This window comes from Labrus bergylta, chromosome 13 (genome assembly GCF_963930695.1).
Source record: "Labrus bergylta chromosome 13, fLabBer1.1, whole genome shotgun sequence".
NCBI classification, from domain to species: domain Eukaryota; kingdom Metazoa; phylum Chordata; class Actinopteri; order Labriformes; family Labridae; genus Labrus; species Labrus bergylta.
This window is the reverse complement of record NC_089207.1, coordinates 7,702,140-7,729,639: the sequence shown is the minus strand read 5'-3', so window position 1 is coordinate 7,729,639 and position 27,500 is coordinate 7,702,140. Positions and strand designations below refer to the sequence as shown.

Below are 27,500 nucleotides of genomic sequence, written 5' to 3'. Positions count from 1 at the left end.
TGAATAAACAGGTTGTTAAAGGGTTATTTATACATACTTAGGTTTAAAGTAACACCTCGCCAAAATTAGAGCAAGTGACTATGACCTAGTTGATTTTATTACTTTTCTACTCAAACGTGTGGGCCTATGGATAGACTTACACTTAATCTTATTAGATTCAGCAATACTTTGACGCTGGGAGTTAACTAAAGACTTGCAGCTTGTTTTTAAGACTTGTTTCACGACTTGCGGGCAAACTGAACGTTCAAACGTCTGATAAACACATTGAACAAACCGATTCCGTGAAGATTAACTTCCCTCTTTCAAAACTGGCCTGGTTAGTACTTGGATGGGAGACCGCCTGGGAATCCCAGGTGCTGTAAGCTTTTAATACCTGCTTCAGCCAGCAGGGGGCGCTGTAACCTCCTGCTATGCACTGCAGTTCTTTTTTTATTTGTCTATCATTGCTTCTACTTTCCTACAAAGTAGCTTACACTGAATTTTGATTGGGGATCATCTATAGCATATATAGGGACTGATTGTAATAATTATGAATTTTCATATAATTAGTAAGTGTTCCTTTGTGATTCCTAATGGAGGATTGTTTTTTTTAATGATTAGTTACAATGGAGAATGTGAGGGGATCAAATATGTATGCCCCACAGGGTTATGATTTCTACATGAAACATTGCAATGGCTGATTTATTCATTTGTCATTCAAGATTACCTCAAAACAAGTAAGTGGTGATAAAAACATAATTTCGAGTTGTCCCTTATATCTTAATCAATCACTGCTTAGGCTACTATAATAATCCTAAATCTTGTGTGCCTTAATGCAACATTTAAACTTATTTCTGCTGTTCACTGTTCACAAGTTTGCAGTATTGAAAACCTTAATAAATCCACAGTAAAAGTGACGATGCAAAATGGTCAACTTCTGAAAAATCGTCAATTGATTCTGAAAAAATATTGATTGATAAGTAAGCATCACTTGTTTGCAGGTTTTTTTTAAATTCAATCTTAATAGTAATCATTTATAATAATTCCTGATTTGGTGTAAATGTTTATTATTGATGTGAAAACATTTATAATGATGGTGAATATTTCCAGTTGAATCAAATGTATAATATGGCTACCAGAGTGTTGTGGGGAAGTAAAGAGTAACCTAAGTACAAGTAATTAAAATATGTTAATGCAGTAGTCCTTACGTAAGTAGGCTACATGTACTTTTTGAATGTAAAACTGAACTTTGAAAACAGCCTCCAGAGAGCGTAATATGTATTAATACTCACTGAAAACATTGATGAAAATTGCAACAAAAAAAAAGAGGACAGACTGCCAAATAAAATCATGTTTCATTTTCCACTGGCCTGTTTCTCTCAGTCCTTTCTCCACTAGTGAGGCAACAGCGCCCTCTTCTGGCTAAAGGAGGTATTAAAAGCTTACAGCACCTGGTATTACCAGGCAGTCTCCCATCCAAGTACTAACCAGGCCCGACCCTGCTTAGCTTCCGAGATCGGACGAGATCGGGCGTGTTCAGGGTGGTATGGCCGTAAGCGAATAAACAGGTTGTTAAAGGGTTATTTATACATACTTAGGTTTAAAGTAACACCTCGCCAAAATTAGAGCAAGTGACTATGACCTAGTTGATTTTATTACTTTTCTACTCAAACGTGTGGGCCTATGGATAGACTTACACTTAATCTTACTAGATTCAGCAATACTTTGACGCTGGGAGTTAACTAAAGACTTGCAGCTTGTTTTTAAGACTTGTTTCACGACTTGCGGGCAAACTGAACGTTCAAACGTCTGATAAACACATTGAACAAACCGATTCCGTGAAGATTAACTTCCCTCTTTCAAAACTGGCCTGGTTAGTACTTGGATGGGAGACCGCCTGGGAATCCCAGGTGCTGTAAGCTTTTAATACCTGCTTCAGCCAGCAGGGGGCGCTGTAACCTCCTGCTATGCACTGCAGTTCTTTTTTTATTTGTCTATCATTGCTTCTACTTTCCTACAAAGTAGCTTACACTGAATTTTGATTGGGGATCATCTATAGCATATATAGGGACTGATTGTAATAATTATGAATTTTCATATAATTAGTAAGTGTTCCTTTGTGATTCCTAATGGAGGATTGTTTTTTTTAATGATTAGTTACAATGGAGAATGTGAGGGGATCAAATATGTATGCCCCACAGGGTTATGATTTCTACATGAAACATTGCAATGGCTGATTTATTCATTTGTCATTCAAGATTACCTCAAAACAAGTAAGTGGTGATAAAAACATAATTTCGAGTTGTCCCTTATATCTTAATCAATCACTGCTTAGGCTACTATAATAATCCTAAATCTTGTGTGCCTTAATGCAACATTTAAACTTATTTCTGCTGTTCACTGTTCACAAGTTTGCAGTATTGAAAACCTTAATAAATCCACAGTAAAAGTGACGATGCAAAATGGTCAACTTCTGAAAAATCGTCAATTGATTCTGAAAAAATATTGATTGATAAGTAAGCATCACTTGTTTGCAGGTTTTTTTTAAATTCAATCTTAATAGTAATCATTTATAATAATTCCTGATTTGGTGTAAATGTTTATTATTGATGTGAAAACATTTATAATGATGGTGAATATTTCCAGTTGAATCAAATGTATAATATGGCTACCAGAGTGTTGTGGGGAAGTAAAGAGTAACCTAAGTACAAGTAATTAAAATATGTTAATGCAGTAGTCCTTACGTAAGTAGGCTACATGTACTTTTTGAATGTAAAACTGAACTTTGAAAACAGCCTCCAGAGAGCGTAATATGTATTAATACTCACTGAAAACATTGATGAAAATTGCAACAAAAAAAAAGAGGACAGACTGCCAAATAAAATCATGTTTCATTTTCCACTGGCCTGTTTCTCTCAGTCCTTTCTCCACTAGTGAGGCAACAGCGCCCTCTTCTGGCTAAAGGAGGTATTAAAAGCTTACAGCACCTGGTATTCCCAGGCGGTCTCCCATCCAAGTACTAACCAGGCCCTACCCTGCTTAGCTTCCGAGATCGGACGAGATCGGGCGTGTTCAGGGTGGTATGGCCGTAAGCGAATGAACAGGTTGTTAAAGGGTTATTTATACATACTTAGGTTTAAAGTAACACCTCGCCAAAATTAGAGCAAGTGACTATGACCTAGTTGATTTTATTACTTTTCTACTCAAACGTGTGGGCCTATGGATAGACTTACACTTAATCTTACTAGATTCAGCAATACTTTGACGCTGGGAGTTAACTAAAGACTTGCAGCTTGTTTTTAAGACTTGTTTCACGACTTGCGGGCAAACTGAACGTTCAAACGTCTGATAAACACATTGAACAAACCGATTCCGTGAAGATTAACTTCCCTCTTTCAAAACTGGCCTGGTTAGTACTTGGATGGGAGACCGCCTGGGAATCCCAGGTGCTGTAAGCTTTTAATACCTGCTTCAGCCAGCAGGGGGCGCTGTAACCTCCTGCTATGCACTGCAGTTCTTTTTTTATTTGTCTATCATTGCTTCTACTTTCCTACAAAGTAGCTTACACTGAATTTTGATTGGGGATCATCTATAGCATATATAGGGACTGATTGTAATAATTATGAATTTTCATATAATTAGTAAGTGTTCCTTTGTGATTCCTAATGGAGGATTGTTTTTTTTAATGATTAGTTACAATGGAGAATGTGAGGGGATCAAATATGTATGCCCCACAGGGTTATGATTTCTACATGAAACATTGCAATGGCTGATTTATTCATTTGTCATTCAAGATTACCTCAAAACAAGTAAGTGGTGATAAAAACATAATTTCGAGTTGTCCCTTATATCTTAATCAATCACTGCTTAGGCTACTATAATAATCCTAAATCTTGTGTGCCTTAATGCAACATTTAAACTTATTTCTGCTGTTCACTGTTCACAAGTTTGCAGTATTGAAAACCTTAATAAATCCACAGTAAAAGTGACGATGCAAAATGGTCAACTTCTGAAAAATCGTCAATTGATTCTGAAAAAATATTGATTGATAAGTAAGCATCACTTGTTTGCAGGTTTTTTTTAAATTCAATCTTAATAGTAATCATTTATAATAATTCCTGATTTGGTGTAAATGTTTATTATTGATGTGAAAACATTTATAATGATGGTGAATATTTCCAGTTGAATCAAATGTATAATATGGCTACCAGAGTGTTGTGGGGAAGTAAAGAGTAACCTAAGTACAAGTAATTAAAATATGTTAATGCAGTAGTCCTTACGTAAGTAGGCTACATGTACTTTTTGAATGTAAAACTGAACTTTGAAAACAGCCTCCAGAGAGCGTAATATGTATTAATACTCACTGAAAACATTGATGAAAATTGCAACAAAAAAAAAGAGGACAGACTGCCAAATAAAATCATGTTTCATTTTCCACTGGCCTGTTTCTCTCAGTCCTTTCTCCACTAGTGAGGCAACAGCGCCCTCTTCTGGCTAAAGGAGGTATTAAAAGCTTACAGCACCTGGTATTACCAGGCAGTCTCCCATCCAAGTACTAACCAGGCCCGACCCTGCTTAGCTTCCGAGATCGGACGAGATCGGGCGTGTTCAGGGTGGTATGGCCGTAAGCGAATAAACAGGTTGTTAAAGGGTTATTTATACATACTTAGGTTTAAAGTAACACCTCGCCAAAATTAGAGCAAGTGACTATGACCTAGTTGATTTTATTACTTTTCTACTCAAACGTGTGGGCCTATGGATAGACTTACACTTAATCTTACTAGATTCAGCAATACTTTGACGCTGGGAGTTAACTAAAGACTTGCAGCTTGTTTTTAAGACTTGTTTCACGACTTGCGGGCAAACTGAACGTTCAAACGTCTGATAAACACATTGAACAAACCGATTCCGTGAAGATTAACTTCCCTCTTTCAAAACTGGCCTGGTTAGTACTTGGATGGGAGACCGCCTGGGAATCCCAGGTGCTGTAAGCTTTTAATACCTGCTTCAGCCAGCAGGGGGCGCTGTAACCTCCTGCTATGCACTGCAGTTCTTTTTTTATTTGTCTATCATTGCTTCTACTTTCCTACAAAGTAGCTTACACTGAATTTTGATTGGGGATCATCTATAGCATATATAGGGACTGATTGTAATAATTATGAATTTTCATATAATTAGTAAGTGTTCCTTTGTGATTCCTAATGGAGGATTGTTTTTTTTAATGATTAGTTACAATGGAGAATGTGAGGGGATCAAATATGTATGCCCCACAGGGTTATGATTTCTACATGAAACATTGCAATGGCTGATTTATTCATTTGTCATTCAAGATTACCTCAAAACAAGTAAGTGGTGATAAAAACATAATTTCGAGTTGTCCCTTATATCTTAATCAATCACTGCTTAGGCTACTATAATAATCCTAAATCTTGTGTGCCTTAATGCAACATTTAAACTTATTTCTGCTGTTCACTGTTCACAAGTTTGCAGTATTGAAAACCTTAATAAATCCACAGTAAAAGTGACGATGCAAAATGGTCAACTTCTGAAAAATCGTCAATTGATTCTGAAAAAATATTGATTGATAAGTAAGCATCACTTGTTTGCAGGTTTTTTTTAAATTCAATCTTAATAGTAATCATTTATAATAATTCCTGATTTGGTGTAAATGTTTATTATTGATGTGAAAACATTTATAATGATGGTGAATATTTCCAGTTGAATCAAATGTATAATATGGCTACCAGAGTGTTGTGGGGAAGTAAAGAGTAACCTAAGTACAAGTAATTAAAATATGTTAATGCAGTAGTCCTTACGTAAGTAGGCTACATGTACTTTTTGAATGTAAAACTGAACTTTGAAAACAGCCTCCAGAGAGCGTAATATGTATTAATACTCACTGAAAACATTGATGAAAATTGCAACAAAAAAAAAGAGGACAGACTGCCAAATAAAATCATGTTTCATTTTCCACTGGCCTGTTTCTCTCAGTCCTTTCTCCACTAGTGAGGCAACAGCGCCCTCTTCTGGCTAAAGGAGGTATTAAAAGCTTACAGCACCTGGTATTCCCAGGCGGTCTCCCATCCAAGTACTAACCAGGCCCTACCCTGCTTAGCTTCCGAGATCGGACGAGATCGGGCGTGTTCAGGGTGGTATGGCCGTAAGCGAATGAACAGGTTGTTAAAGGGTTATTTATACATACTTAGGTTTAAAGTAACACCTCGCCAAAATTAGAGCAAGTGACTATGACCTAGTTGATTTTATTACTTTTCTACTCAAACGTGTGGGCCTATGGATAGACTTACACTTAATCTTACTAGATTCAGCAATACTTTGACGCTGGGAGTTAACTAAAGACTTGCAGCTTGTTTTTAAGACTTGTTTCACGACTTGCGGGCAAACTGAACGTTCAAACGTCTGATAAACACATTGAACAAACCGATTCCGTGAAGATTAACTTCCCTCTTTCAAAACTGGCCTGGTTAGTACTTGGATGGGAGACCGCCTGGGAATCCCAGGTGCTGTAAGCTTTTAATACCTGCTTCAGCCAGCAGGGGGCGCTGTAACCTCCTGCTATGCACTGCAGTTCTTTTTTTATTTGTCTATCATTGCTTCTACTTTCCTACAAAGTAGCTTACACTGAATTTTGATTGGGGATCATCTATAGCATATATAGGGACTGATTGTAATAATTATGAATTTTCATATAATTAGTAAGTGTTCCTTTGTGATTCCTAATGGAGGATTGTTTTTTTTAATGATTAGTTACAATGGAGAATGTGAGGGGATCAAATATGTATGCCCCACAGGGTTATGATTTCTACATGAAACATTGCAATGGCTGATTTATTCATTTGTCATTCAAGATTACCTCAAAACAAGTAAGTGGTGATAAAAACATAATTTCGAGTTGTCCCTTATATCTTAATCAATCACTGCTTAGGCTACTATAATAATCCTAAATCTTGTGTGCCTTAATGCAACATTTAAACTTATTTCTGCTGTTCACTGTTCACAAGTTTGCAGTATTGAAAACCTTAATAAATCCACAGTAAAAGTGACGATGCAAAATGGTCAACTTCTGAAAAATCGTCAATTGATTCTGAAAAAATATTGATTGATAAGTAAGCATCACTTGTTTGCAGGTTTTTTTTAAATTCAATCTTAATAGTAATCATTTATAATAATTCCTGATTTGGTGTAAATGTTTATTATTGATGTGAAAACATTTATAATGATGGTGAATATTTCCAGTTGAATCAAATGTATAATATGGCTACCAGAGTGTTGTGGGGAAGTAAAGAGTAACCTAAGTACAAGTAATTAAAATATGTTAATGCAGTAGTCCTTACGTAAGTAGGCTACATGTACTTTTTGAATGTAAAACTGAACTTTGAAAACAGCCTCCAGAGAGCGTAATATGTATTAATACTCACTGAAAACATTGATGAAAATTGCAACAAAAAAAAAGAGGACAGACTGCCAAATAAAATCATGTTTCATTTTCCACTGGCCTGTTTCTCTCAGTCCTTTCTCCACTAGTGAGGCAACAGCGCCCTCTTCTGGCTAAAGGAGGTATTAAAAGCTTACAGCACCTGGTATTACCAGGCAGTCTCCCATCCAAGTACTAACCAGGCCCGACCCTGCTTAGCTTCCGAGATCGGACGAGATCGGGCGTGTTCAGGGTGGTATGGCCGTAAGCGAATAAACAGGTTGTTAAAGGGTTATTTATACATACTTAGGTTTAAAGTAACACCTCGCCAAAATTAGAGCAAGTGACTATGACCTAGTTGATTTTATTACTTTTCTACTCAAACGTGTGGGCCTATGGATAGACTTACACTTAATCTTACTAGATTCAGCAATACTTTGACGCTGGGAGTTAACTAAAGACTTGCAGCTTGTTTTTAAGACTTGTTTCACGACTTGCGGGCAAACTGAACGTTCAAACGTCTGATAAACACATTGAACAAACCGATTCCGTGAAGATTAACTTCCCTCTTTCAAAACTGGCCTGGTTAGTACTTGGATGGGAGACCGCCTGGGAATCCCAGGTGCTGTAAGCTTTTAATACCTGCTTCAGCCAGCAGGGGGCGCTGTAACCTCCTGCTATGCACTGCAGTTCTTTTTTTATTTGTCTATCATTGCTTCTACTTTCCTACAAAGTAGCTTACACTGAATTTTGATTGGGGATCATCTATAGCATATATAGGGACTGATTGTAATAATTATGAATTTTCATATAATTAGTAAGTGTTCCTTTGTGATTCCTAATGGAGGATTGTTTTTTTTAATGATTAGTTACAATGGAGAATGTGAGGGGATCAAATATGTATGCCCCACAGGGTTATGATTTCTACATGAAACATTGCAATGGCTGATTTATTCATTTGTCATTCAAGATTACCTCAAAACAAGTAAGTGGTGATAAAAACATAATTTCGAGTTGTCCCTTATATCTTAATCAATCACTGCTTAGGCTACTATAATAATCCTAAATCTTGTGTGCCTTAATGCAACATTTAAACTTATTTCTGCTGTTCACTGTTCACAAGTTTGCAGTATTGAAAACCTTAATAAATCCACAGTAAAAGTGACGATGCAAAATGGTCAACTTCTGAAAAATCGTCAATTGATTCTGAAAAAATATTGATTGATAAGTAAGCATCACTTGTTTGCAGGTTTTTTTTAAATTCAATCTTAATAGTAATCATTTATAATAATTCCTGATTTGGTGTAAATGTTTATTATTGATGTGAAAACATTTATAATGATGGTGAATATTTCCAGTTGAATCAAATGTATAATATGGCTACCAGAGTGTTGTGGGGAAGTAAAGAGTAACCTAAGTACAAGTAATTAAAATATGTTAATGCAGTAGTCCTTACTTAAGTAGGCTACATGTACTTTTTGAATGTAAAACTGAACTTTGAAAACAGCCTCCAGAGAGCGTAATATGTATTAATACTCACTGAAAACATTGATGAAAATTGCAACAACAAAAAATAAAGAGAGGACAGACTGCCAAATAAAATCATGTTTCATTTTCCACTGGCCTGTTTCTCTCAGTCCTTTCTCCACTAGTGAGGCAACAGCGCCCTCTTCTGGCTAAAGGAGGTATTAAAAGCTTACAGCACCTGGTATTCCCAGGCGGTCTCCCATCCAAGTACTAACCAGGCCCGACCCTGCTTAGCTTCCGAGATCGAACGAGATCGGGCGTGTTCAGGGTGGTATGGCCGTAAGCGAATGAACAGGTTGTTAAAGGGTTATTTATACATACTTAGGTTTAAAGTAACACCTCGCCAAAATTAGAGCAAGTGACTATGACCTAGTTGATTTTATTACTTTTCTACTCAAACGTGTGGGCCTATGGATAGACTTACACTTAATCTTACTAGATTCAGCAATACTTTGACGCTGGGAGTTAACTAAAGACTTGCAGCTTGTTTTTAAGACTTGTTTCACGACTTGCGGGCAAACTGAACGTTCAAACGTCTGATAAACACATTGAACAAACCGATTCCGTGAAGATTAACTTCCCTCTTTCAAAACTGGCCTGGTTAGTACTTGGATGGGAGACCGCCTGGGAATCCCAGGTGCTGTAAGCTTTTAATACCTGCTTCAGCCAGCAGGGGGCGCTGTAACCTCCTGCTATGCACTGCAGTTCTTTTTTTATTTGTCTATCATTGCTTCTACTTTCCTACAAAGTAGCTTACACTGAATTTTGATTGGGGATCATCTATAGCATATATAGGGACTGATTGTAATAATTATGAATTTTCATATAATTAGTAAGTGTTCCTTTGTGATTCCTAATGGAGGATTGTTTTTTTAATGATTAGTTACAATGGAGAATGTGAGGGGATCAAATATGTATGCCCCACAGGGTTATGATTTCTACATGAAACATTGCAATGGCTGATTTATTCATTTGTCATTCAAGATTACCTCAAAACAAGTAAGTGGTGATAAAAACATAATTTCGAGTTGTCCCTTGTATCTTAATCAATCACTGCTTAGGCTACTATAATAATCCTAAATCTTGTGTGCCTTAATGCAACATTTAAACTTATTTCTGCTGTTCACTGTTCACAAGTTTGCAGGATTGAAAACCTTAATAAATCCACAGTAAAAGTGACGATGCGAAATGGTCAACTTCTGAAAAATCGTCAATTGATTGATAAGTAAGCATCACTTGTTTGCAGGTTTTTTTTAAATTCAATCTTAATAGTAATCATTTATAATAATTCCTGATTTGGTGTAAATGTTTATTATTGATGTGAAAACATTTATAATGATGGTGAATATTTCCAGTTGAATCAAATGTATAATATGGCTACCAGAGTGTTGTGGGGAAGTAAAGAGTAACCTAAGTACAAGTAATTAAAATATGTTAATGCAGTAGTCCTTACTTAAGTAGGCTACATGTACTTTTTGAATGTAAAACTGAACTTTGAAAACAGCCTCCAGAGAGCGTAATATGTATTAATACTCACTGAAAACATTGATGAAAATTGCAACAACAAAAAAAAAAGAGAGGACAGACTGCCAAATAAAATCATGTTTCATTTTCCACTGGCCTGTTTCTCTCAGTCCTTTCTCCACTAGTGAGGCAACAGCGCCCTCTTCTGGCTAAAGGAGGTATTAAAAGCTTACAGCACCTGGTATTCCCAGGCGGTCTCCCATCCAAGTACTAACCAGGCCCGACCCTGCTTAGCTTCCGAGATCGGACGAGATCGGGCGTGTTCAGGGTGGTATGGCCGTAAGCGAATGAACAGGTTGTTAAAGGGTTATTTATACATACTTAGGTTTAAAGTAACACCTCGCCAACATTAGAGCAAGTGACTATGACCTAGTTGATTTTATTACTTTTCTACTCAAACGTGTGGGCCTATGGATAGACTTACACTTAATCTTACTAGATTCAGCAATACTTTGACGCTGGGAGTTAACTAAAGACTTGCAGCTTGTTTTTAAGACTTGTTTCACGACTTGCGGGCAAACTGAACGTTCAAACGTCTGATAAACACATTGAACAAACCGATTCCGTGAAGATTAACTTCCCTCTTTCAAAACTGGCCTGGTTAGTACTTGGATGGGAGACCGCCTGGGAATCCCAGGTGCTGTAAGCTTTTAATACCTGCTTCAGCCAGCAGGGGGCGCTGTAACCTCCTGCTATGCACTGCAGTTCTTTTTTTATTTGTCTATCATTGCTTCTACTTTCCTACAAAGTAGCTTACACTGAATTTTGATTGGGGATCATCTATAGCATATATAGGGACTGATTGTAATAATTATGAATTTTCATATAATTAGTAAGTGTTCCTTTGTGATTCCTAATGGAGGATTGTTTTTTTTAATGATTAGTTACAATGGAGAATGTGAGGGGATCAAATATGTATGCCCCACAGGGTTATGATTTCTACATGAAACATTGCAATGGCTGATTTATTCATTTGTCATTCAAGATTACCTCAAAACAAGTAAGTGGTGATAAAAACATAATTTCGAGTTGTCCCTTATATCTTAATCAATCACTGCTTAGGCTACTATAATAATCCTAAATCTTGTGTGCCTTAATGCAACATTTAAACTTATTTCTGCTGTTCACTGTTCACAAGTTTGCAGTATTGAAAACCTTAATAAATCCACAGTAAAAGTGACGATGCAAAATGGTCAACTTCTGAAAAATCGTCAATTGATTCTGAAAAAATATTGATTGATAAGTAAGCATCACTTGTTTGCAGGTTTTTTTTAAATTCAATCTTAATAGTAATCATTTATAATAATTCCTGATTTGGTGTAAATGTTTATTATTGATGTGAAAACATTTATAATGATGGTGAATATTTCCAGTTGAATCAAATGTATAATATGGCTACCAGAGTGTTGTGGGGAAGTAAAGAGTAACCTAAGTACAAGTAATTAAAATATGTTAATGCAGTAGTCCTTACGTAAGTAGGCTACATGTACTTTTTGAATGTAAAACTGAACTTTGAAAACAGCCTCCAGAGAGCGTAATATGTATTAATACTCACTGAAAACATTGATGAAAATTGCAACAAAAAAAAAGAGGACAGACTGCCAAATAAAATCATGTTTCATTTTCCACTGGCCTGTTTCTCTCAGTCCTTTCTCCACTAGTGAGGCAACAGCGCCCTCTTCTGGCTAAAGGAGGTATTAAAAGCTTACAGCACCTGGTATTCCCAGGCGGTCTCCCATCCAAGTACTAACCAGGCCCTACCCTGCTTAGCTTCCGAGATCGGACGAGATCGGGCGTGTTCAGGGTGGTATGGCCGTAAGCGAATGAACAGGTTGTTAAAGGGTTATTTATACATACTTAGGTTTAAAGTAACACCTCGCCAAAATTAGAGCAAGTGACTATGACCTAGTTGATTTTATTACTTTTCTACTCAAACGTGTGGGCCTATGGATAGACTTACACTTAATCTTACTAGATTCAGCAATACTTTGACGCTGGGAGTTAACTAAAGACTTGCAGCTTGTTTTTAAGACTTGTTTCACGACTTGCGGGCAAACTGAACGTTCAAACGTCTGATAAACACATTGAACAAACCGATTCCGTGAAGATTAACTTCCCTCTTTCAAAACTGGCCTGGTTAGTACTTGGATGGGAGACCGCCTGGGAATCCCAGGTGCTGTAAGCTTTTAATACCTGCTTCAGCCAGCAGGGGGCGCTGTAACCTCCTGCTATGCACTGCAGTTCTTTTTTTATTTGTCTATCATTGCTTCTACTTTCCTACAAAGTAGCTTACACTGAATTTTGATTGGGGATCATCTATAGCATATATAGGGACTGATTGTAATAATTATGAATTTTCATATAATTAGTAAGTGTTCCTTTGTGATTCCTAATGGAGGATTGTTTTTTTTAATGATTAGTTACAATGGAGAATGTGAGGGGATCAAATATGTATGCCCCACAGGGTTATGATTTCTACATGAAACATTGCAATGGCTGATTTATTCATTTGTCATTCAAGATTACCTCAAAACAAGTAAGTGGTGATAAAAACATAATTTCGAGTTGTCCCTTATATCTTAATCAATCACTGCTTAGGCTACTATAATAATCCTAAATCTTGTGTGCCTTAATGCAACATTTAAACTTATTTCTGCTGTTCACTGTTCACAAGTTTGCAGTATTGAAAACCTTAATAAATCCACAGTAAAAGTGACGATGCAAAATGGTCAACTTCTGAAAAATCGTCAATTGATTCTGAAAAAATATTGATTGATAAGTAAGCATCACTTGTTTGCAGGTTTTTTTTAAATTCAATCTTAATAGTAATCATTTATAATAATTCCTGATTTGGTGTAAATGTTTATTATTGATGTGAAAACATTTATAATGATGGTGAATATTTCCAGTTGAATCAAATGTATAATATGGCTACCAGAGTGTTGTGGGGAAGTAAAGAGTAACCTAAGTACAAGTAATTAAAATATGTTAATGCAGTAGTCCTTACGTAAGTAGGCTACATGTACTTTTTGAATGTAAAACTGAACTTTGAAAACAGCCTCCAGAGAGCGTAATATGTATTAATACTCACTGAAAACATTGATGAAAATTGCAACAAAAAAAAAGAGGACAGACTGCCAAATAAAATCATGTTTCATTTTCCACTGGCCTGTTTCTCTCAGTCCTTTCTCCACTAGTGAGGCAACAGCGCCCTCTTCTGGCTAAAGGAGGTATTAAAAGCTTACAGCACCTGGTATTACCAGGCAGTCTCCCATCCAAGTACTAACCAGGCCCGACCCTGCTTAGCTTCCGAGATCGGACGAGATCGGGCGTGTTCAGGGTGGTATGGCCGTAAGCGAATAAACAGGTTGTTAAAGGGTTATTTATACATACTTAGGTTTAAAGTAACACCTCGCCAAAATTAGAGCAAGTGACTATGACCTAGTTGATTTTATTACTTTTCTACTCAAACGTGTGGGCCTATGGATAGACTTACACTTAATCTTACTAGATTCAGCAATACTTTGACGCTGGGAGTTAACTAAAGACTTGCAGCTTGTTTTTAAGACTTGTTTCACGACTTGCGGGCAAACTGAACGTTCAAACGTCTGATAAACACATTGAACAAACCGATTCCGTGAAGATTAACTTCCCTCTTTCAAAACTGGCCTGGTTAGTACTTGGATGGGAGACCGCCTGGGAATCCCAGGTGCTGTAAGCTTTTAATACCTGCTTCAGCCAGCAGGGGGCGCTGTAACCTCCTGCTATGCACTGCAGTTCTTTTTTTATTTGTCTATCATTGCTTCTACTTTCCTACAAAGTAGCTTACACTGAATTTTGATTGGGGATCATCTATAGCATATATAGGGACTGATTGTAATAATTATGAATTTTCATATAATTAGTAAGTGTTCCTTTGTGATTCCTAATGGAGGATTGTTTTTTTTAATGATTAGTTACAATGGAGAATGTGAGGGGATCAAATATGTATGCCCCACAGGGTTATGATTTCTACATGAAACATTGCAATGGCTGATTTATTCATTTGTCATTCAAGATTACCTCAAAACAAGTAAGTGGTGATAAAAACATAATTTCGAGTTGTCCCTTATATCTTAATCAATCACTGCTTAGGCTACTATAATAATCCTAAATCTTGTGTGCCTTAATGCAACATTTAAACTTATTTCTGCTGTTCACTGTTCACAAGTTTGCAGTATTGAAAACCTTAATAAATCCACAGTAAAAGTGACGATGCAAAATGGTCAACTTCTGAAAAATCGTCAATTGATTCTGAAAAAATATTGATTGATAAGTAAGCATCACTTGTTTGCAGGTTTTTTTTAAATTCAATCTTAATAGTAATCATTTATAATAATTCCTGATTTGGTGTAAATGTTTATTATTGATGTGAAAACATTTATAATGATGGTGAATATTTCCAGTTGAATCAAATGTATAATATGGCTACCAGAGTGTTGTGGGGAAGTAAAGAGTAACCTAAGTACAAGTAATTAAAATATGTTAATGCAGTAGTCCTTACTTAAGTAGGCTACATGTACTTTTTGAATGTAAAACTGAACTTTGAAAACAGCCTCCAGAGAGCGTAATATGTATTAATACTCACTGAAAACATTGATGAAAATTGCAACAACAAAAAATAAAGAGAGGACAGACTGCCAAATAAAATCATGTTTCATTTTCCACTGGCCTGTTTCTCTCAGTCCTTTCTCCACTAGTGAGGCAACAGCGCCCTCTTCTGGCTAAAGGAGGTATTAAAAGCTTACAGCACCTGGTATTCCCAGGCGGTCTCCCATCCAAGTACTAACCAGGCCCGACCCTGCTTAGCTTCCGAGATCGAACGAGATCGGGCGTGTTCAGGGTGGTATGGCCGTAAGCGAATGAACAGGTTGTTAAAGGGTTATTTATACATACTTAGGTTTAAAGTAACACCTCGCCAAAATTAGAGCAAGTGACTATGACCTAGTTGATTTTATTACTTTTCTACTCAAACGTGTGGGCCTATGGATAGACTTACACTTAATCTTACTAGATTCAGCAATACTTTGACGCTGGGAGTTAACTAAAGACTTGCAGCTTGTTTTTAAGACTTGTTTCACGACTTGCGGGCAAACTGAACGTTCAAACGTCTGATAAACACATTGAACAAACCGATTCCGTGAAGATTAACTTCCCTCTTTCAAAACTGGCCTGGTTAGTACTTGGATGGGAGACCGCCTGGGAATCCCAGGTGCTGTAAGCTTTTAATACCTGCTTCAGCCAGCAGGGGGCGCTGTAACCTCCTGCTATGCACTGCAGTTCTTTTTTTATTTGTCTATCATTGCTTCTACTTTCCTACAAAGTAGCTTACACTGAATTTTGATTGGGGATCATCTATAGCATATATAGGGACTGATTGTAATAATTATGAATTTTCATATAATTAGTAAGTGTTCCTTTGTGATTCCTAATGGAGGATTGTTTTTTTAATGATTAGTTACAATGGAGAATGTGAGGGGATCAAATATGTATGCCCCACAGGGTTATGATTTCTACATGAAACATTGCAATGGCTGATTTATTCATTTGTCATTCAAGATTACCTCAAAACAAGTAAGTGGTGATAAAAACATAATTTCGAGTTGTCCCTTGTATCTTAATCAATCACTGCTTAGGCTACTATAATAATCCTAAATCTTGTGTGCCTTAATGCAACATTTAAACTTATTTCTGCTGTTCACTGTTCACAAGTTTGCAGGATTGAAAACCTTAATAAATCCACAGTAAAAGTGACGATGCGAAATGGTCAACTTCTGAAAAATCGTCAATTGATTGATAAGTAAGCATCACTTGTTTGCAGGTTTTTTTTAAATTCAATCTTAATAGTAATCATTTATAATAATTCCTGATTTGGTGTAAATGTTTATTATTGATGTGAAAACATTTATAATGATGGTGAATATTTCCAGTTGAATCAAATGTATAATATGGCTACCAGAGTGTTGTGGGGAAGTAAAGAGTAACCTAAGTACAAGTAATTAAAATATGTTAATGCAGTAGTCCTTACTTAAGTAGGCTACATGTACTTTTTGAATGTAAAACTGAACTTTGAAAACAGCCTCCAGAGAGCGTAATATGTATTAATACTCACTGAAAACATTGATGAAAATTGCAACAACAAAAAAAAAAGAGAGGACAGACTGCCAAATAAAATCATGTTTCATTTTCCACTGGCCTGTTTCTCTCAGTCCTTTCTCCACTAGTGAGGCAACAGCGCCCTCTTCTGGCTAAAGGAGGTATTAAAAGCTTACAGCACCTGGTATTCCCAGGCGGTCTCCCATCCAAGTACTAACCAGGCCCGACCCTGCTTAGCTTCCGAGATCGGACGAGATCGGGCGTGTTCAGGGTGGTATGGCCGTAAGCGAATGAACAGGTTGTTAAAGGGTTATTTATACATACTTAGGTTTAAAGTAACACCTCGCCAACATTAGAGCAAGTGACTATGACCTAGTTGATTTTATTACTTTTCTACTCAAACGTGTGGGCCTATGGATAGACTTACACTTAATCTTACTAGATTCAGCAATACTTTGACGCTGGGAGTTAACTAAAGACTTGCAGCTTGTTTTTAAGACTTGTTTCACGACTTGCGGGCAAACTGAACGTTCAAACGTCTGATAAACACATTGAACAAACCGATTCCGTGAAGATTAACTTCCCTCTTTCAAAACTGGCCTGGTTAGTACTTGGATGGGAGACCGCCTGGGAATCCCAGGTGCTGTAAGCTTTTAATACCTGCTTCAGCCAGCAGGGGGCGCTGTAACCTCCTGCTATGCACTGCAGTTCTTTTTTTATTTGTCTATCATTGCTTCTACTTTCCTACAAAGTAGCTTACACTGAATTTTGATTGGGGATCATCTATAGCATATATAGGGACTGATTGTAATAATTATGAATTTTCATATAATTAGTAAGTGTTCCTTTGTGATTCCTAATGGAGGATTGTTTTTTTTAATGATTAGTTACAATGGAGAATGTGAGGGGATCAAATATGTATGCCCCACAGGGTTATGATTTCTACATGAAACATTGCAATGGCTGATTTATTCATTTGTCATTCAAGATTACCTCAAAACAAGTAAGTGGTGATAAAAACATAATTTCGAGTTGTCCCTTATATCTTAATCAATCACTGCTTAGGCTACTATAATAATCCTAAATCTTGTGTGCCTTAATGCAACATTTAAACTTATTTCTGCTGTTCACTGTTCACAAGTTTGCAGTATTGAAAACCTTAATAAATCCACAGTAAAAGTGACGATGCAAAATGGTCAACTTCTGAAAAATCGTCAATTGATTCTGAAAAAATATTGATTGATAAGTAAGCATCACTTGTTTGCAGGTTTTTTTTAAATTCAATCTTAATAGTAATCATTTATAATAATTCCTGATTTGGTGTAAATGTTTATTATTGATGTGAAAACATTTATAATGATGGTGAATATTTCCAGTTGAATCAAATGTATAATATGGCTACCAGAGTGTTGTGGGGAAGTAAAGAGTAACCTAAGTACAAGTAATTAAAATATGTTAATGCAGTAGTCCTTACGTAAGTAGGCTACATGTACTTTTTGAATGTAAAACTGAACTTTGAAAACAGCCTCCAGAGAGCGTAATATGTATTAATACTCACTGAAAACATTGATGAAAATTGCAACAAAAAAAAAGAGGACAGACTGCCAAATAAAATCATGTTTCATTTTCCACTGGCCTGTTTCTCTCAGTCCTTTCTCCACTAGTGAGGCAACAGCGCCCTCTTCTGGCTAAAGGAGGTATTAAAAGCTTACAGCACCTGGTATTCCCAGGCGGTCTCCCATCCAAGTACTAACCAGGCCCGACCCTGCTTAGCTTCCGAGATCGGACGAGATCGGGCGTGTTCAGGGTGGTATGGCCGTAAGCGAATAAACAGGTTGTTAAAGGGTTATTTATACATACTTAGGTTTAAAGTAACACCTCGCCAAAATTAGAGCAAGTGACTATGACCTAGTTGATTTTATTACTTTTCTACTCAAACGTGTGGGCCTATGGATAGACTTACACTTAATCTTACTAGATTCAGCAATACTTTGACGCTGGGAGTTAACTAAAGACTTGCAGCTTGTTTTTAAGACTTGTTTCACGACTTGCGGGCAAACTGAACGTTCAAACGTCTGATAAACACATTGAACAAACCGATTCCGTGAAGATTAACTTCCCTCTTTCAAAACTGGCCTGGTTAGTACTTGGATGGGAGACCGCCTGGGAATCCCAGGTGCTGTAAGCTTTTAATACCTGCTTCAGCCAGCAGGGGGCGCTGTAACCTCCTGCTATGCACTGCAGTTCTTTTTTTATTTGTCTATCATTGCTTCTACTTTCCTACAAAGTAGCTTACACTGAATTTTGATTGGGGATCATCTATAGCATATATAGGGACTGATTGTAATAATTATGAATTTTCATATAATTAGTAAGTGTTCCTTTGTGATTCCTAATGGAGGATTGTTTTTTTTAATGATTAGTTACAATGGAGAATGTGAGGGGATCAAATATGTATGCCCCACAGGGTTATGATTTCTACATGAAACATTGCAATGGCTGATTTATTCATTTGTCATTCAAGATTACCTCAAAACAAGTAAGTGGTGATAAAAACATAATTTCGAGTTGTCCCTTATATCTTAATCAATCACTGCTTAGGCTACTATAATAATCCTAAATCTTGTGTGCCTTAATGCAACATTTAAACTTATTTCTGCTGTTCACTGTTCACAAGTTTGCAGTATTGAAAACCTTAATAAATCCACAGTAAAAGTGACGATGCAAAATGGTCAACTTCTGAAAAATCGTCAATTGATTCTGAAAAAATATTGATTGATAAGTAAGCATCACTTGTTTGCAGGTTTTTTTTAAATTCAATCTTAATAGTAATCATTTATAATAATTCCTGATTTGGTGTAAATGTTTATTATTGATGTGAAAACATTTATAATGATGGTGAATATTTCCAGTTGCATCAAATGTATAATATGGCTACCAGAGTGTTGTGGGGAAGTAAAGAGTAACCTAAGTACAAGTAATTAAAATATGTTAATGCAGTAGTCCTTACTTAAGTAGGCTACATGTACTTTTTGAATGTAAAACTGAACTTTGAAAACAGCCTCCAGAGAGCGTAATATGTATTAATACTCACTGAAAACATTGATGAAAATTGCAACAAAAAAAAAGAGGACAGACTGCCAAATAAAATCATGTTTCATTTTCCACTGGCCTGTTTCTCTCAGTCCTTTCTCCACTAGTGAGGCAACAGCGCCCTCTTCTGGCTAAGGAGGTATTAAAAGCTTACAGCACCTGGTATTCCCAGGCGGTCTCCCATCCAAGTACTAACCAGGCCCGACCCTGCTTAGCTTCCGAGATCGGACGAGATCGGGCGTGTTCAGGGTGGTATGGCCGTAAGCGAATGAACAGGTTGTTAAAGGGTTATTTATACATACTTAGGTTTAAAGTAACACCTCGCCAAAATTAGAGCAAGTGACTATGACCTAGTTGATTTTATTACTTTTCTACTCAAACGTGTGGGCCTATGGATAGACTTACACTTAATCTTACTAGATTCAGCAATACTTTGACGCTGGGAGTTAACTAAAGACTTGCAGCTTGTTTTTAAGACTTGTTTCACGACTTGCGGGCAAACTGAACGTTCAAACGTCTGATAAACACATTGAACAAACCGATTCCGTGAAGATTAACTTCCCTCTTTCAAAACTGGCCTGGTTAGTACTTGGATGGGAGACCGCCTGGGAATCCCAGGTGCTGTAAGCTTTTAATACCTGCTTCAGCCAGCAGGGGGCGCTGTAACCTCCTGCTATGCACTGCAGTTCTTTTTTTATTTGTCTATCATTGCTTCTACTTTCCTACAAAGTAGCTTACACTGAATTTTGATTGGGGATCATCTATAGCATATATAGGGACTGATTGTAATAATTATGAATTTTCATATAATTAGTAAGTGTTCCTTTGTGATTCCTAATGGAGGATTGTTTTTTTTAATGATTAGTTACAATGGAGAATGTGAGGGGATCAAATATGTATGCCCCACAGGGTTATGATTTCTACATGAAACATTGCAATGGCTGATTTATTCATTTGTCATTCAAGATTACCTCAAAACAAGTAAGTGGTGATAAAAACATAATTTCGAGTTGTCCCTTATATCTTAATCAATCACTGCTTAGGCTACTATAATAATCCTAAATCTTGTGTGCCTTAATGCAACATTTAAACTTATTTCTGCTGTTCACTGTTCACAAGTTTGCAGTATTGAAAACCTTAATAAATCCACAGTAAAAGTGACGATGCAAAATGGTCAACTTCTGAAAAATCGTCAATTGATTCTGAAAAAATATTGATTGATAAGTAAGCATCACTTGTTTGCAGGTTTTTTTTAAATTCAATCTTAATAGTAATCATTTATAATAATTCCTGATTTGGTGTAAATGTTTATTATTGATGTGAAAACATTTATAATGATGGTGAATATTTCCAGTTGAATCAAATGTATAATATGGCTACCAGAGTGTTGTGGGGAAGTAAAGAGTAACCTAAGTACAAGTAATTAAAATATGTTAATGCAGTAGTCCTTACGTAAGTAGGCTACATGTACTTTTTGAATGTAAAACTGAACTTTGAAAACAGCCTCCAGAGAGCGTAATATGTATTAATACTCACTGAAAACATTGATGAAAATTGCAACAACAAAAAAAAAAGAGAGGACAGACTGCCAAATAAAATCATGTTTCATTTTCCACTGGCCTGTTTCTCTCAGTCCTTTCTCCACTAGTGAGGCAACAGCGCCCTCTTCTGGCTAAAGGAGGTATTAAAAGCTTACAGCACCTGGTATTCCCAGGCGGTCTCCCATCCAAGTACTAACCAGGCCCGACCCTGCTTAGCTTCCGAGATCGGACGAGATCGGGCGTGTTCAGGGTGGTATGGCCGTAAGCGAATGAACAGGTTGTTAAAGGGTTATTTATACATACTTAGGTTTAAAGTAACACCTCGCCAAAATTAGAGCAAGTGACTATGACCTAGTTGATTTTATTACTTTTCTACTCAAACGTGTGGGCCTATGGATAGACTTACACTTAATCTTACTAGATTCAGCAATACTTTGACGCTGGGAGTTAACTAAAGACTTGCAGCTTGTTTTTAAGACTTGTTTCACGACTTGCGGGCAAACTGAACGTTCAAACGTCTGATAAACACATTGAACAAACCGATTCCGTGAAGATTAACTTCCCTCTTTCAAAACTGGCCTGGTTAGTACTTGGATGGGAGACCGCCTGGGAATCCCAGGTGCTGTAAGCTTTTAATACCTGCTTCAGCCAGCAGGGGGCGCTGTAACCTCCTGCTATGCACTGCAGTTCTTTTTTTATTTGTCTATCATTGCTTCTACTTTCCTACAAAGTAGCTTACACTGAATTTTGATTGGGGATCATCTATAGCATATATAGGGACTGATTGTAATAATTATGAATTTTCATATAATTAGTAAGTGTTCCTTTGTGATTCCTAATGGAGGATTGTTTTTTTTAATGATTAGTTACAATGGAGAATGTGAGGGGATCAAATATGTATGCCCCACAGGGTTATGATTTCTACATGAAACATTGCAATGGCTGATTTATTCATTTGTCATTCAAGATTACCTCAAAACAAGTAAGTGGTGATAAAAACATAATTTCGAGTTGTCCCTTATATCTTAATCAATCACTGCTTAGGCTACTATAATAATCCTAAATCTTGTGTGCCTTAATGCAACATTTAAACTTATTTCTGCTGTTCACTGTTCACAAGTTTGCAGTATTGAAAACCTTAATAAATCCACAGTAAAAGTGACGATGCAAAATGGTCAACTTCTGAAAAATCGTCAATTGATTCTGAAAAAATATTGATTGATAAGTAAGCATCACTTGTTTGCAGGTTTTTTTTAAATTCAATCTTAATAGTAATCATTTATAATAATTCCTGATTTGGTGTAAATGTTTATTATTGATGTGAAAACATTTATAATGATGGTGAATATTTCCAGTTGAATCAAATGTATAATATGGCTACCAGAGTGTTGTGGGAAAGTAAAGAGTAACCTAAGTACAAGTAATTAAAATATGTTAATGCAGTAGTCCTTACGTAAGTAGGCTACATGTACTTTTTGAATGTAAAACTGAACTTTGAAAACAGCCTCCAGAGAGCGTAATATGTATTAATACTCACTGAAAACATTGATGAAAATTGCAACAAAAAAAAAGAGGACAGACTGCCAAATAAAATCATGTTTCATTTTCCACTGGCCTGTTTCTCTCAGTCCTTTCTCCACTAGTGAGGCAACAGCGCCCTCTTCTGGCTAAAGGAGGTATTAAAAGCTTAGAGCACCTGGTATTCCCAGGCGGTCTCCCATCCAAGTACTAACCAGGCCTGACCCTGCTTAGCTTCCGAGATCGGACGAGATCGGGCGTGTTCAGGGTGGTATGGCCGTAAGCAAATGAACAAGTTGTTAAAGGGTTATTTATACATACTTAGGTTTAAAGTAACACCTCGCCAAAATTAGAGCAAGTGACTATGACCTAGTTGATTTTATTACTTTTCTACTCAAACATGTGGGCCTATGGATAGACTTACACTTAATCTTACTAGATTCAGCAATACTTTGACGCTGGGAGTTAACTAAAGACTTGCAGCTTGTTTTTAAGACTTGTTTCACGACTTGCGGGCAAACTGAACGTTCAAACGTCTGATAAACACATTGAACAAACCGATTCCGTGAAGATTAACTTCCCTCTTTCAAAACTGGCCTGGTTAGTACTTGGATGGGAGACCGCCTGGGAATCCCAGGTGCTGTAAGCTTTTAATACCTGCTTCAGCCAGCAGGGGGCGCTGTAACCTCCTGCTATGCACTGCAGTTCTTTTTTTATTTGTCTATCATTGCTTCTACTTTCCTACAAAGTAGCTTACACTGAATTTTGATTGGGGATCATCTATAGCATATATAGGGACTGATTGTAATAATTATGAATTTTCATATAATTAGTAAGTGTTCCTTTGTGATTCCTAATGGAGGATTGTTTTTTTTAATGATTAGTTACAATGGAGAATGTGAGGGGATCAAATATGTATGCCCCACAGGGTTATGATTTCTACATGAAACATTGCAATGGCTTATTTATTCATTTGTCATTCAAGATTACCTCAAAACAAGTAAGTGGTGATAAAAACATAATTTCGAGTTGTCCCTTATATCTTAATCAATCACTGCTTAGGCTACTATAATAATCCTAAATCTTGTGTGCCTTAATGCAACATTTAAACTTATTTCTGCTGTTCACTGTTCACAAGTTTGCAGTATTGAAAACCTTAATAAATCCACAGTAAAAGTGACGATGCAAAATGGTCAACTTCTGAAAAATCGTCAATTGATTCTGAAAAAATATTGATTGATAAGTAAGCATCACTTGTTTGCAGGTTTTTTTTAAATTCAATCTTAATAGTAATCATTTATAATAATTCCTGATTTGGTGTAAATGTTTATTATTGATGTGAAAACATTTATAATGATGGTGAATATTTCCAGTTGAATCAAATGTATAATATGGCTACCAGAGTGTTGTGGGAAAGTAAAGAGTAACCTAAGTACAAGTAATTAAAATATGTTAATGCAGTAGTCCTTACGTAAGTAGGCTACATGTACTTTTTGAATGTAAAACTGAACTTTGAAAACAGCCTCCAGAGAGCGTAATATGTATTAATACTCACTGAAAACATTGATGAAAATTGCAACAAAAAAAAAGAGGACAGACTGCCAAATAAAATCATGTTTCATTTTCCACTGGCCTGTTTCTCTCAGTCCTTTCTCCACTAGTGAGGCAACAGCGCCCTCTTCTGGCTAAAGGAGGTATTAAAAGCTTACAGCACCTGGTATTCCCAGGCGGTCTCCCATCCAAGTACTAACCAGGCCCGACCCTGCTTAGCTTCCGAGATCGGACGAGATCGGGCGTGTTCAGGGTGGTATGGCCGTAAGCAAATGAACAAGTTGTTAAAGGGTTATTTATACATACTTAGGTTTAAAGTAACACCTCGCCAAAATTAGAGCAAGTGACTATGACCTAGTTGATTTTATTACTTTTCTACTCAAACGTGTGGGCCTATGGATAGACTTACACTTAATCTTACTAGATTCAGCAATACTTTGACGCTGGGAGTTAACTAAAGACTTGCAGCTTGTTTTTAAGACTTGTTTCACGACTTGCGGGCAAACTGAACGTTCAAACGTCTGATAAACACATTGAACAAACCGATTCCGTGAAGATTAACTTCCCTCTTTCAAAACTGGCCTGGTTAGTACTTGGATGGGAGACCGCCTGGGAATCCCAGGTGCTGTAAGCTTTTAATACCTGCTTCAGCCAGCAGGGGGCGCTGTAACCTCCTGCTATGCACTGCAGTTCTTTTTTTATTTGTCTATCATTGCTTCTACTTTCCTACAAAGTAGCTTACACTGAATTTTGATTGGGGATCATCTATAGCATATATAGGGACTGATTGTAATAATTATGAATTTTCATATAATTAGTAAGTGTTCCTTTGTGATTCCTAATGGAGGATTGTTTTTTTTAATGATTAGTTACAATGGAGAATGTGAGGGGATCAAATATGTATGCCCCACAGGGTTATGATTTCTACATGAAACATTGCAATGGCTGATTTATTCATTTGTCATTCAAGATTACCTCAAAACAAGTAAGTGGTGATAAAAACATAATTTCGAGTTGTCCCTTATATCTTAATCAATCACTGCTTAGGCTACTATAATAATCCTAAATCTTGTGTGCCTTAATGCAACATTTAAACTTATTTCTGCTGTTCACTGTTCACAAGTTTGCAGTATTGAAAACCTTAATAAATCCACAGTAAAAGTGACGATGCAAAATGGTCAACTTCTGAAAAATCGTCAATTGATTCTGAAAAAATATTGATTGATAAGTAAGCATCACTTGTTTGCAGGTTTTTTTTAAATTCAATCTTAATAGTAATCATTTATAATAATTCCTGATTTGGTGTAAATGTTTATTATTGATGTGAAAACATTTATAATGATGGTGAATATTTCCAGTTGAATCAAATGTATAATATGGCTACCAGAGTGTTGTGGGGAAGTAAAGAGTAACCTAAGTACAAGTAATTAAAATATGTTAATGCAGTAGTCCTTACGTAAGTAGGCTACATGTACTTTTTGAATGTAAAACTGAACTTTGAAAACAGCCTCCAGAGAGCGTAATATGTATTAATACTCACTGAAAACATTGATGAAAATTGCAACAACAAAAAAAAAAGAGAGGACAGACTGCCAAATAAAATCATGTTTCATTTTCCACTGGCCTGTTTCTCTCAGTCCTTTCTCCACTAGTGAGGCAACAGCGCCCTCTTCTGGCTAAAGGAGGTATTAAATACTTACAGCACCTGGTATTCCCAGGCGGTCTCCCATCCAAGTACTAACCAGGCCCGACCCTGCTTAGCTTCCAAGATCGGACGAGATCGGGCGTGTTCAGGGTGGTATGGCCGTAAGCGAATGAACAGGTTGTTAAAGGGTTATTTATACATACTTAGGTTTAAAGTAACACCTCGCCAAAATTAGAGCAAGTGACTATGACCTAGTTGATTTTATTACTTTTCTACTCAAACGTGTGGGCCTATGGATAGACTTACACTTAATCTTACTAGATTCAGCAATACTTTGACACTGGGAGTTAACTAAAGACTTGCAGCTTGTTTTTAAGACTTGTTTCACGACTTGCGGGCAAACTGAACGTTCAAACGTCTGATAAACACATTGAACAAACCGATTCCGTGAAGATTAACTTCCCTCTTTCAAAACTGGCCTGGTTAGTACTTGGATGGGAGACCGCCTGGGAATCCCAGGTGCTGTAAGCTTTTAATACCTGCTTCAGCCAGCAGGGGGCGCTGTAACCTCCTGCTATGCACTGCAGTTCTTTTTTTATTTGTCTATCATTGCTTCTACTTTCCTACAAAGTAGCTTACACTGAATTTTGATTGGGGATCATCTATAGCATATATAGGGACTGATTGTAATAATTATGAATTTTCATATAATTAGTAAGTGTTCCTTTGTGATTCCTAATGGAGGATTGTTTTTTTTAATGATTAGTTACAATGGAGAATGTGAGGGGATCAAATATGTATGCCCCACAGGGTTATGATTTCTACATGAAACATTGCAATGGCTGATTTATTCATTTGTCATTCAAGATTACCTCAAAACAAGTAAGTGGTGATAAAAACATAATTTCGAGTTGTCCCTTATATCTTAATCAATCACTGCTTAGGCTACTATAATAATCCTAAATCTTGTGTGCCTTAATGCAACATTTAAACTTATTTCTGCTGTTCACTGTTCACAAGTTTGCAGTATTGAAAACCTTAATAAATCCACAGTAAAAGTGACGATGCAAAATGGTCAACTTCTGAAAAATCGTCAATTGATTCTGAAAAAATATTGATTGATAAGTAAGCATCACTTGTTTGCAGGTTTTTTTTAAATTCAATCTTAATAGTAATCATTTATAATAATTCCTGATTTGGTGTAAATGTTTATTATTGATGTGAAAACATTTATAATGATGGTGAATATTTCCAGTTGAATCAAATGTATAATATGGCTACCAGAGTGTTGTGGGAAAGTAAAGAGTAACCTAAGTACAAGTAATTAAAATATGTTAATGCAGTAGTCCTTACGTAAGTAGGCTACATGTACTTTTTGAATGTAAAACTGAACTTTGAAAACAGCCTCCAGAGAGCGTAATATGTATTAATACTCACTGAAAACATTGATGAAAATTGCAACAAAAAAAAAGAGGACAGACTGCCAAATAAAATCATGTTTCATTTTCCACTGGCCTGTTTCTCTCAGTCCTTTCTCCACTAGTGAGGCAACAGC

General features: G+C 36.5%; 18 non-coding genes across 18 annotated transcripts in view; all 18 read right to left on the bottom strand.

The window, feature by feature from the left end:
- The window catches only part of LOC136181729 (5S ribosomal RNA), a 119-nt gene extending 118 nt beyond the window's left edge, over window position 1 (bottom strand). Inside the window, exon 1 of the ribosomal RNA XR_010668076.1 lies at window position 1. This exon is cut by the window's left edge and continues 118 nt beyond it. This is a non-coding gene — a ribosomal RNA (5S ribosomal RNA).
- A 1,417-nt stretch (window positions 2-1,418) lies between these two features.
- LOC136181801 (5S ribosomal RNA) lies at window positions 1,419-1,537 on the bottom strand. The gene has a single exon (XR_010668148.1). It is a non-coding gene; the product is annotated as a 5S ribosomal RNA (ribosomal RNA).
- A 1,417-nt stretch (window positions 1,538-2,954) lies between these two features.
- Window positions 2,955-3,073, bottom strand: LOC136182214 (5S ribosomal RNA). The gene has a single exon (XR_010668532.1). It is a non-coding gene; the product is annotated as a 5S ribosomal RNA (ribosomal RNA).
- A 1,417-nt stretch (window positions 3,074-4,490) lies between these two features.
- On the bottom strand, window positions 4,491-4,609 carry LOC136181800 (5S ribosomal RNA). The gene has a single exon (XR_010668147.1). It is a non-coding gene; the product is annotated as a 5S ribosomal RNA (ribosomal RNA).
- Window positions 4,610-6,026: 1,417 nt separating this feature from the next.
- On the bottom strand, window positions 6,027-6,145 carry LOC136182203 (5S ribosomal RNA). Its single transcript, XR_010668521.1, has one exon. It is a non-coding gene; the product is annotated as a 5S ribosomal RNA (ribosomal RNA).
- Window positions 6,146-7,562: 1,417 nt separating this feature from the next.
- LOC136181798 (5S ribosomal RNA) lies at window positions 7,563-7,681 on the bottom strand. The gene has a single exon (XR_010668145.1). It is a non-coding gene; the product is annotated as a 5S ribosomal RNA (ribosomal RNA).
- Window positions 7,682-9,104: 1,423 nt separating this feature from the next.
- Window positions 9,105-9,223, bottom strand: LOC136181362 (5S ribosomal RNA). The gene has a single exon (XR_010667711.1). It is a non-coding gene; the product is annotated as a 5S ribosomal RNA (ribosomal RNA).
- Window positions 9,224-10,628: 1,405 nt separating this feature from the next.
- On the bottom strand, window positions 10,629-10,747 carry LOC136182083 (5S ribosomal RNA). Its single transcript, XR_010668401.1, has one exon. It is a non-coding gene; the product is annotated as a 5S ribosomal RNA (ribosomal RNA).
- Window positions 10,748-12,164: 1,417 nt separating this feature from the next.
- On the bottom strand, window positions 12,165-12,283 carry LOC136182192 (5S ribosomal RNA). The gene has a single exon (XR_010668510.1). It is a non-coding gene; the product is annotated as a 5S ribosomal RNA (ribosomal RNA).
- A 1,417-nt stretch (window positions 12,284-13,700) lies between these two features.
- On the bottom strand, window positions 13,701-13,819 carry LOC136181797 (5S ribosomal RNA). The gene has a single exon (XR_010668144.1). It is a non-coding gene; the product is annotated as a 5S ribosomal RNA (ribosomal RNA).
- A 1,423-nt stretch (window positions 13,820-15,242) lies between these two features.
- LOC136181361 (5S ribosomal RNA) lies at window positions 15,243-15,361 on the bottom strand. Its single transcript, XR_010667710.1, has one exon. It is a non-coding gene; the product is annotated as a 5S ribosomal RNA (ribosomal RNA).
- A 1,405-nt stretch (window positions 15,362-16,766) lies between these two features.
- Window positions 16,767-16,885, bottom strand: LOC136182082 (5S ribosomal RNA). Its single transcript, XR_010668400.1, has one exon. It is a non-coding gene; the product is annotated as a 5S ribosomal RNA (ribosomal RNA).
- Window positions 16,886-18,302: 1,417 nt separating this feature from the next.
- Window positions 18,303-18,421, bottom strand: LOC136182080 (5S ribosomal RNA). Its single transcript, XR_010668398.1, has one exon. It is a non-coding gene; the product is annotated as a 5S ribosomal RNA (ribosomal RNA).
- Window positions 18,422-19,837: 1,416 nt separating this feature from the next.
- Window positions 19,838-19,956, bottom strand: LOC136182079 (5S ribosomal RNA). Its single transcript, XR_010668397.1, has one exon. It is a non-coding gene; the product is annotated as a 5S ribosomal RNA (ribosomal RNA).
- Window positions 19,957-21,379: 1,423 nt separating this feature from the next.
- Window positions 21,380-21,498, bottom strand: LOC136182078 (5S ribosomal RNA). The gene has a single exon (XR_010668396.1). It is a non-coding gene; the product is annotated as a 5S ribosomal RNA (ribosomal RNA).
- Window positions 21,499-22,915: 1,417 nt separating this feature from the next.
- Window positions 22,916-23,034, bottom strand: LOC136181829 (5S ribosomal RNA). The gene has a single exon (XR_010668175.1). It is a non-coding gene; the product is annotated as a 5S ribosomal RNA (ribosomal RNA).
- Window positions 23,035-24,451: 1,417 nt separating this feature from the next.
- LOC136182077 (5S ribosomal RNA) lies at window positions 24,452-24,570 on the bottom strand. Its single transcript, XR_010668395.1, has one exon. It is a non-coding gene; the product is annotated as a 5S ribosomal RNA (ribosomal RNA).
- A 1,423-nt stretch (window positions 24,571-25,993) lies between these two features.
- On the bottom strand, window positions 25,994-26,112 carry LOC136181732 (5S ribosomal RNA). The gene has a single exon (XR_010668079.1). It is a non-coding gene; the product is annotated as a 5S ribosomal RNA (ribosomal RNA).
- Window positions 26,113-27,500: the final 1,388 nt, after the last annotated feature.